The following is a 9296-nucleotide window of genomic DNA, read 5'->3' on the forward strand; positions in this document are numbered from 1 at the left end:
CCGTCCTCACTGTCCACCATGACATCGTATCATGTGCGCGCCTCATCGAAGAACGACGTCACTTTGGTCCGCAGGCTTCGTCCCTGACGATTAGCGATGTACTCTGGGACAGTTCCTCCTTTCTTGATTCCAAACAACTCCTTTCGTTCTCAGAAGATATTGACTTTCAAGTCATTTTGACACCATACTAAATGAAGTAAAAGCATCGCTGTGGGCGCAAAATGACCATTGCAGTCGACGCGTCCGAAATCACCAATAAACAACGAAAAACAAGCGTGATGCGTGCATTTGCATGTAATTATGGCCATATTCGAGCACCTTTTATGGCTCCTAGCGTGCGTGTAGCCGTCCCATCAACTGGATTCGGCAATGTTCGGCAACCGTTACCAGTTCTTTTTAACCAAAACATTTACTCCCATTTAAACGCGTGATTTTGCGTTACATCATCATATTAAGATACACTTGACTTCATGTGATCTTGGCTGGAGAGCTTTTGCACGTGGCACTGCATTAGCACCTCTTTTTTAAAGATTTAATCCGAACCTTTTGAATGAATGGATTTCTGGGATCAGAACTAACGCTAAGCAGTGTTTGCTATGCGGGTTGTGACCCTTACCACTCGATCGCACGATGTCATGTCAGCGGCAAAATTTGATGGGGTAAAGTTTGACGTGCCACAATGCTCGGCACAGTTCGTGCCAATCTGTAACGTCATCTGACCTTTCGCGTGGCCGCTGCCACCGGCTGCAGGCCGTGCCTATCAAGGCGAAATAGTGACCGCCAAAACTGACTCGAACCCAACCCACCAAGGATAAGTGGATCAGAAAGCAGGCGCTCTAACCATCGGGGTGGACTAAGTGATACAGGGTTAGTTCGACACTTGATAATCATCGAGCAGCAGCTCAGCACACCCACCTTTATAACATGCTCACACCGCGCAACAAAAATGAAATCATTGGTCTTATTGCAAACCATGTGTGTAATCTCCTTTTCAGTTTACGGAGGGACAGACTGGCTCCCAACTTGGGCACCAGCTCCCCCTCCCAATTTGAGAAAAAGCTGGGGGAGCAACCCATTCGTTGGAATATTTTGAGGAAGGCTCTTGTTTTTTGGTGCTCAGCTTTCCCACACTTAACAAGGACATAGTCTTGCAAAACTATTCCCTTGTTGCAGGCACATCATCTTGCATCATGCCGACCTGCGAAGAATGCCGGCGACGGTCTGGGCTGCCTGCAGCGCTTGCCTGCCTGGGCTGGGCTGCAACGGAGGACTGCCTAATTCTATCTTTTGGTTGAGGCAAGACAAGAAGACTGGGATTATTTGTATATATTTTCCAATATTCCAGGCTACAACACTACTAAGAAGACAATTTGGGAAGACCCCTTTCAATTGACAAAGCTGTTGTTAAATTAAGTTATATTTATCTTTTAAAAATCAAAGCTGATTCTGACATCAACTCTGGCAAGGACTGTAACTACAAATCACCTTGTCCTGTGGCATGGTCCAAACTCCCTGTTCGATTAACTGCTAGTACTTGGCCTTCCAAATCAGGAATTAAGTACACAAGAACAATGCCAGACTTCTTACTTCCAATATCCGTATCACGTATGTATCCAACATGCGCAAACTTAGTGATGTCAAAAAGTAAGAGCAACAAAACTCTGGGGTGTAACCAGTGGTTCATTCTGATAGATGATTGACTAACATGTCTGGCCCAACCACCCAAGACCAATAAAAATATGCACATATACTCACACATTTACTTCAACTCCGGCACAATAATTGGTACATACACACCACACTGCCATTTTAACGTTTAACAGCTCTGTTGAAAGTTCACTCCAGACGTGAGGTAAGGCTTTGAAAGTGCTTCAAACGGGGAGTAGCAAGACTGCGTACGAGCAATTTCAACCACTTCTGACCGTCGTCCACTGTAGTGTTCTGTTGCGTTCATTAAATGACAAGTGTATGCATCTACTAGTGTATATTGATGCATGGTTTTACCCGTGTTGTTAATAAATGTGAACGTCAATAATGCGCTAGAACTGAACAAATGCCAATTTCTTCTTGTGTTAGTATTCTTATGTTGTTTTTGTTAACAATTATAAATGCTCTTGAGTGGCGAAGAAAAAGAGTTCAACGCGCCCTACAATTTGTCAGTGAGTGAAAACACTGGCCGTATTCTTATCTAGCATAGAATACTTTTCGCTTAACGTACGTAGTGGATAAGTATATGGCTCAATGCACATGGTGCATGATGATTCATGTCGCAGCACCACATCCCAGCCAGAGCCTGTGTGTTGACGTTGACTGGGCGCCTATCTTCCTTGACTCAGACCTAGTCAAACATCGGCAGAAGGGATTTCAGAGCCCCCTCCCACCGAGACCCTCGTATACCCTCCTTAGGGAAACTCCCCTCCCCCCCCCCCCGCCCCCCCCCCGGTGTGGATCACGTTTTTAGCTCCCACCCCGCGGCGCGTGGTCGCTCACGGCTCCCTTCCTTTTCCTCAAACAGCGTCTACCACGCGCCATGTGGCAAACGCAGTGCCACGTGCGTCATACCGCCGCAGCACCCCTTGCTCAGACAGCGGGGCTTACGTGGGAAAGATTGGCCACCCGCGGCGAGCGGGCGCCCGGGGACTCGATACTGAATGGAGCCGCGCGACATGCCTTACCTGACAGCGCGCGGGAGCAATAAGTCCAGTAATGATTGGCCGGCGGAGGCGACGGCGTATTCATCGAACACGCGCCGCGAGGCGATAACTAAACTGTACTCCATACCGGGGAAGGGATTCCCCCAAGGGAAATACGAGTGTCCCAGGGGGAGGGAGGGGCTGAGGTTCCGTCTGACGATGTTTGACTAGGTCTGAGTCGAGGAAGATAAGCATCCAGCACCAACAAACAAGCTCTGGCTGGAATGTAGTGCTGCCTGCATGAGCTATCATGCACCTCATACACTGAGCTATACACTTCTCCACTTCTGGTGTTCGGTTTAGGTGCATGGAAAAATATGGCATGATGCCAAAAACACGGTGAGCGTTTCCATTCGCATGCAGCATTTGCGCACGAGGGAAAAACCGTGGGTTCAGTCACGTGGTTTGATCCGTGTTGTTCAGTACCAGACTTAAGGAACAGTTGTCTTGAGGTGTCAGTCGCTTATATGATCCTGTTCACAATAGGAGGCAAGAGTGCAAATTTATTTACGTTCATTGCGTTGAGTTGTTTAGTTCGGAACGGAAAGAAATCATAATCAAATTATTGTCAGGGCAGAATGGGCTACGAGTTTGGAAACCACTAAACTGAGAGAAAACCAACTTTTTAGCCCAAAATACTGGATTGAGAGCTTCCAAATGTTCTTAAATTGTGTTAAGCATTTCAAAATACTTGAATTATGCGCGTGACATCTGACCTGCTCAGTTGTGATGCAATAGAAGAGCGTTTGGTGTGAATTTCAACGTGACGAGCAGTTTTCCTTGTGTAGAATTTTCAGTGAGTGGGGTTTTCATTGCGATTAGTGGAGTCTTCCTTTTAAGAATTTTATTGGAACACGCGAGCGATAGCGCCACTATGAACCTGAACCGCAGCACCCAGCCTCTGCTCCACTGACAAATGCCGCTCCTTATGATGCTTAGTGGAGGCGACACTTCCTCCCGTGCAGCCAGGATAGGTCTCTCCAGCTCGCCGAGACTGGAAAACCTTTGGCGGCCAGGCCCTTTCTCCGACAGCGCATCACGAATGGAGCAGTCCAGAAGATTCGTGATGTGTTGTGGTACACAAGGTCGCTGCCGGGTGGCCGGCTCGGCGGCTCGGCACGATACCTGCCATAATAAAAGGCAAGGGTACTCATCGCCTATTTGTTCGAGTTTTGTCTGGTGTGGGACGAGGAAAAATATTAATTTGGTTCAGCATCAGGGCAGAACTTCCCAATAAGAAAACACTGCACTGGCAGGAAAAAAGAGAAATTTTACTAGCTCAAAATACTGGATTGAGGGATTCCAAAAGCTCACTATCCGATTCCGCCTTTACGACGAGCTATTTACCCACGTTCTACATAAGACGAAAAGGCGCTCTTGAGTTCATTGCATGCTACTTGTAATTTATAGATGTGATATTTCACCTGTTTGATAAGGATACAGTAGAGAGCGGCACGGTAGGAATGAGTGTCAGGATAGTTTGTAAGCCACTCTCCCGTTTTGCGGCAGCATCCAGAGAGGAATTCCTTGAGTGGATTTGGCTTGCGTAGGAGGCGCCGTCCTGCTGAGAAATGAAGCCGACGGAGAAGAGCTCCCCGCAAGTCGACAGCAGCTCCTTTTCCAGCAGCCAAATGTACGCAGCCGTGTCGGCTTTCGTGTCTTTAATGTTTTTGTTGTGATTGGTAGAGTTTTCATTTGAAGTATTTTACTGCGTTTTTCGTGCGTTTTTCTACCTCAGGATACATCTGTGACAGCCACAGCTTTCTTTGAAAACCTTGATTGTTCGTCGTATGGTTGACTCGCTGGCAACTCGCTCTTCTTGCCGCCCCCTGAGACGAGGTTGTGAGTGTTCAGGGATACCACAAGTGCAATATCCTTCACGATGGTGAAGAATAATGCCATTAACGGTATACAACTGCTACTTCGCGGTCAATATTCTGGTCTAAGCCCAGGCCTGGGGCCTTTGTTTTTGACTCAAGGTGTCAGAGCTCGCTGGGAATGCAAGCTGCTTAAAGGGATTGTCTCACATTCGTATGGATTTTGAACTGAACTATCCATCTTGAGGATTATGTGGCGTAGTTCACAGCCCTGTCAGGACAGGGATTAGGGCAGGGTAGGGACAGGGCCCTCTAGTTTCTGAGCTACACTCTGGTGAAAATGTGCGGACTATCTCGTGCAGACTACTTCAAGGTCACCCAGGCGTCCATGGTGATATAATAACACTCTGGTGAAGATGTGCGGACTATCTCGTGCAGACTACTTCAAGGTCACCCAGGCGTCCACGGTGATATAATAACACTCTGGTGAAGATGTGCGGACTATCTCGTGCAGACTACTTCAAGGTCACCCAGGCGTCCATGATGATGTAATGACATTAATAAAATCCTGTCATTCCATTGGTTATGCGACTTTCAAGGTCAGGACAAATGTGATTGACGACTCGTTCCTATTCGGCCTTCATGAACACAATTTACGGGTATAACAGCCGTCAACTGGTTCTCAACCAATACTGTGCAAGGTTTGCAATATTTTAGTTTAGTTTAGTTTATTTAGTTTGAGGCGTTTGGGCCCGTTCGCACCATTCCACGCCTTAAAAAGTATATTTCAACTCAAATTTAAATCGAATAAAAGGTCAAGAAGATGTGGATTGTCAATACCTAGGGGGACTTTCAACGACAACGCAACGTTGTTGTGACGACAGTACGTTTCTAGTGTCTTTCGCTGGTGTTGAAACTTGCCACATTCAAGCAAAATATGTTTAACCGAAAGGAGACGATCACACTGATGACATAGGGGACGCGGGTGTTTTGAACATAACTAGCTATGTGTAAGCCTTGTGAGTCCGATTCGAAAACGTGTACGAAAACGAAAAATACCTTTTCTTCCAAACGGTCTGGACGGTTTGCCAACGGCCAGGGTGCAATTTCCAGTTTCATGTCTTAAAGGTGGATCCTGGCGGTTTTCGTCCATTGTCGTTGCCAAACTTGTTTTGTTGAATTGTGAATGACCGTTTTTATGGTAGCAGGTCAGCAGGGGCTCTATTATGTCAGGGGACACCAATGCTTTCTTAGCCAATCAGTCGGCCCTCTCATTTCCTGTGATACCCCGATGACCTGGAAGCCACAAAAATTTAATGTCTACGTCTTGTGTGCGTAAGGAAAGATGAATAGTTATTATTCAAGTCTTACGTGTTCTGTCTGCCCAGACCATACACGAGCGCTGCAAGACGGCAACTGTATTAACCCGCGAGGCGAGCAGGCGGCGCCAACCCCGGCGGGCGGCGCCCCAGGCAGTACACCGTCGGTCGGGGCAGCGGCTTGCCAAGGTGCAGCAGCACTGGCGGCGCGAGCAGGGGCGGCCTCAGGCGCACGCCAATAACATCACGATACAGTTATAATACGAACAACGAGGTGGTGAGTGAGGTCAGGGTTTATAAGTGACAAAAGGGCCGCCGCAGAATCCGAGCAAATTACTATGAGCACAGTCCTATGATTTTGTCGTTAGATGTGTTGCAAAAAAAGGTAAACAGTTCTGCAAGATATGAGGATGTTCCACCGCGTAACCTACATTTTTGTGAGTAATGGCCGTTACAGAGTATCGCGCATCTGATGTGGTTTTCAGCCATGGAGCTGTCGGTATATATGAAGCGACAGTGTGGATACTTTGCGATCATGCGATCGAATTTCTGACGTACATAAGCTGTTGTGACGGTGCGTTTAGGGTCAGTAAAAAGAAACAAAACTTTGCGAGATGCCTGTTGCCAAAGGGCTTCTACTAAGTCAGGTGGCGCGGAGGCTCGCGGAAGGACGTGATTTAAACTGTGGCAAAAAAAGCAGTGATACGTGACACAATTGTAAGGCCCGAGCGACGCTCTGCCGGTCCTAAGTATGTGTGGTCAATACGTGACAATATATGTGTGGAGGCAAATGTTGGGTGACTTGGATATTGTCTTATTTTTGCGACATATCTTAAAGTGTGCTCAACACGTCGGAGGGCTAAAGGCATGATGAAGGCATCTACTTCAAGCTCCGAAATTGGGGATATGCGCAGTGCTCCTTGTGCAAGCCGCAAGAACATATTTTGTGTAACAGTTAGGGGCTTAAGACTGCCTTCCGTACCACCTGCTTACAACGCCGATCCAAATTCAATAATATGACGAACCAAATATTTAGTTAACAATAGCGTATGCCGGTCAGCACCGTACCTTGATCCCGAGATGCACCTAAACAAATTCAAACTGTCGCGCATTTGGTGCGGACATGTTCAACGTGTTTGAACATGGACAACCTCGGGTGGAGAACGATTCCCAGAAATTTGAAGGATGAAGCAAACGGAATGTTGTGCTCGTCGAGTTGGAGAGAATATGTCGGTGTACCTCGTCACCTTTTACTGAGATGACGGCTTATTTTTTAGCGGGAAAAATAGAGACCCCAACGTTTTGACCATTGTTGTAACTTGTGAAGGGCGTTTTAAAGGGGTGGCAATGAGTGATCATATTCTTCATCTGAGCACCGAATTGCGCTGTCATCCGCAAGAAGTGACGAGGATATGCCTGAAGGGAGATTATCAAATAAATCATATATCATTAAGTTAAAGAGTATTGGAGATAGACAGCTACCTTGTGGAAGACTGTCCTTTTGAATGTGAACATTAGAGACCGCCGATCTGCACCTCACACGGACCGACCGCGTTCCTTAACACGCGCCCGGGTGGCCGGCTAGATACCCTTCGCTCGGGTAGGGGTCATTTGACCCCCTGAGATCTCGGGAACTAAGAAAGCTAGAGACACCAAATTTATAGGGTGTCTTTACCTGTACGTGAACTCACTTAGATAAAACTTTGAGTTTCCTAGGTCATGACTTTCAGATCAAATAAGGTCAAACAAGGTCATATTCCAGGTTGGTCCACAAAGTGCCCCTAAAACCTAGGCAACTGTTTCTATGCAAAAGGTCACAAGCCCATTTGAGGTCAGTGACCTTGCCTGACCTTTTGAAGGTCAAGGTGACCAGAATTATACAAGACTGCTCTGAGTTTGGCATTTGACTAAGCGACAAAGATTACGCTAGGCAGTATGTTCCTAAAACGAAGTGTTGACCCGGGTCATCCTAGGTCAATGACTTGTTCTGACTTCTAAGAAGTCAATGGAAGCTGTATAATGCGGTTCCTGCTGTCAACAAATTCGAAATGAGCGCCAGAAACTATCCCATAGATCAAGTCCTAAAGTAATCAATCACGTGGGCTTTGACCTTGGTCTGACCTTCATAACTTACCTTAGGTCAACGTTATTTGCTCATTCAACATTGGTGGTGCCTAAGAAAGCATCTCAGAGATGTATGGCTTCGTCAAACACTCCGCTGTTGCATCAGATTGAACGATTCCCTAGGAATTGGCTTCGCTGAAACCATGACCTGATTTTGACCTGCCATAGGTCAGCGACCTTACGAGGTATATCTAAATTGTTTATGTCAAACGATCTGCTATTCAATTGTCTACAGTCACAGAGAAATCCCACAAGATAGTGCGCCAAATGGCCTTGAAATCCTAACTTTTTTAGCTCAAAAACTAAAGCTGTTTTATATGCCATATTATAAGCGCGAGTAATATCCAGAAACACAGCAGTGTCTTGACGTTTTTGGCGAAATTCGCGACGGATATCTGATTCGTGACGAATAATATATTCACAGGTGGTATGGTTACGTTGAAATCCACATTGCTGCCGCGATATGAGTTTTTTTTTACAATATATTGGCCAGGCAAGGCGTTTATCAACCATGCGTTCCATAAGTTTCCCCAAGCAGCTGGCGAGCGCAACTGGACGGTAGTTGCCTGGGTCGTATGTGCCCTTGCCTGGTTTTGGTATCGGAATTATTTTTATTTCTTACCATGCTTCCGAAAAAATATGAGAGGGCCACAAACCATTGAAAACTTTCAAAATAAATTGAAGCATGCTGTGAAGTACTTGACGGAAAAAAGCGTAAGGTAGCTCGTCCTGGCCTGCTGAAGCGTTACTGGTGGATTTAATCGCATCGTAGAGCTCTGAGAAAGAAAATGGTACCTTGTAGTCCTCTGTACTGTCGGAAAGAAAGCATTGGGAATATAAATGAAATCGAGGTCCCGCTTGACCTATGAAACCTGCTTTGTAATTGTCAGAAGAACTACAATGGCTCGACTTTGGGCAAGAACCTCCATGACCTGTGGTGATGATGTTACTGAAGCATTGTTGATTCGGAGAGCTGGAGGAGAAATAGACGGCCACTTACCAGAAAGTGTACCAACTAATCCCCAAATTTTGCTTAACGGAGTACCGCATGTGAATTGTTGCAGGAAGATTAACCAGGAACAACGTTTGGCGGCTCTTATGATTTTCCTGGTTCGAGGGCGTTCAGAGTTGCGGACGAGGAAATGTGGAATTTCGTGATTGCGTTGATAACTTCGAAAAGCACATTTACGTCTGGCAATGGCCTTCTTAATGCCATCTGTCCATCACGGCACAGGGTGACGGCGTGGTGGATGTGTAGTCAGTGGCATTGTCGCGGTTGCTGCAGAATGAAGAATATGTGTGATAAGATAAACTCCCTGCTCTGGTAAATCATAGCGATGATG

This window comes from Pollicipes pollicipes, unplaced genomic scaffold (genome assembly GCF_011947565.3).
Source record: "Pollicipes pollicipes isolate AB1234 unplaced genomic scaffold, Ppol_2.1 Scaffold_6138;HRSCAF=7277_pilon_pilon_pilon, whole genome shotgun sequence".
Classification (NCBI taxonomy): Eukaryota; Metazoa; Arthropoda; class Thecostraca; order Pollicipedomorpha; family Pollicipedidae; genus Pollicipes; species Pollicipes pollicipes.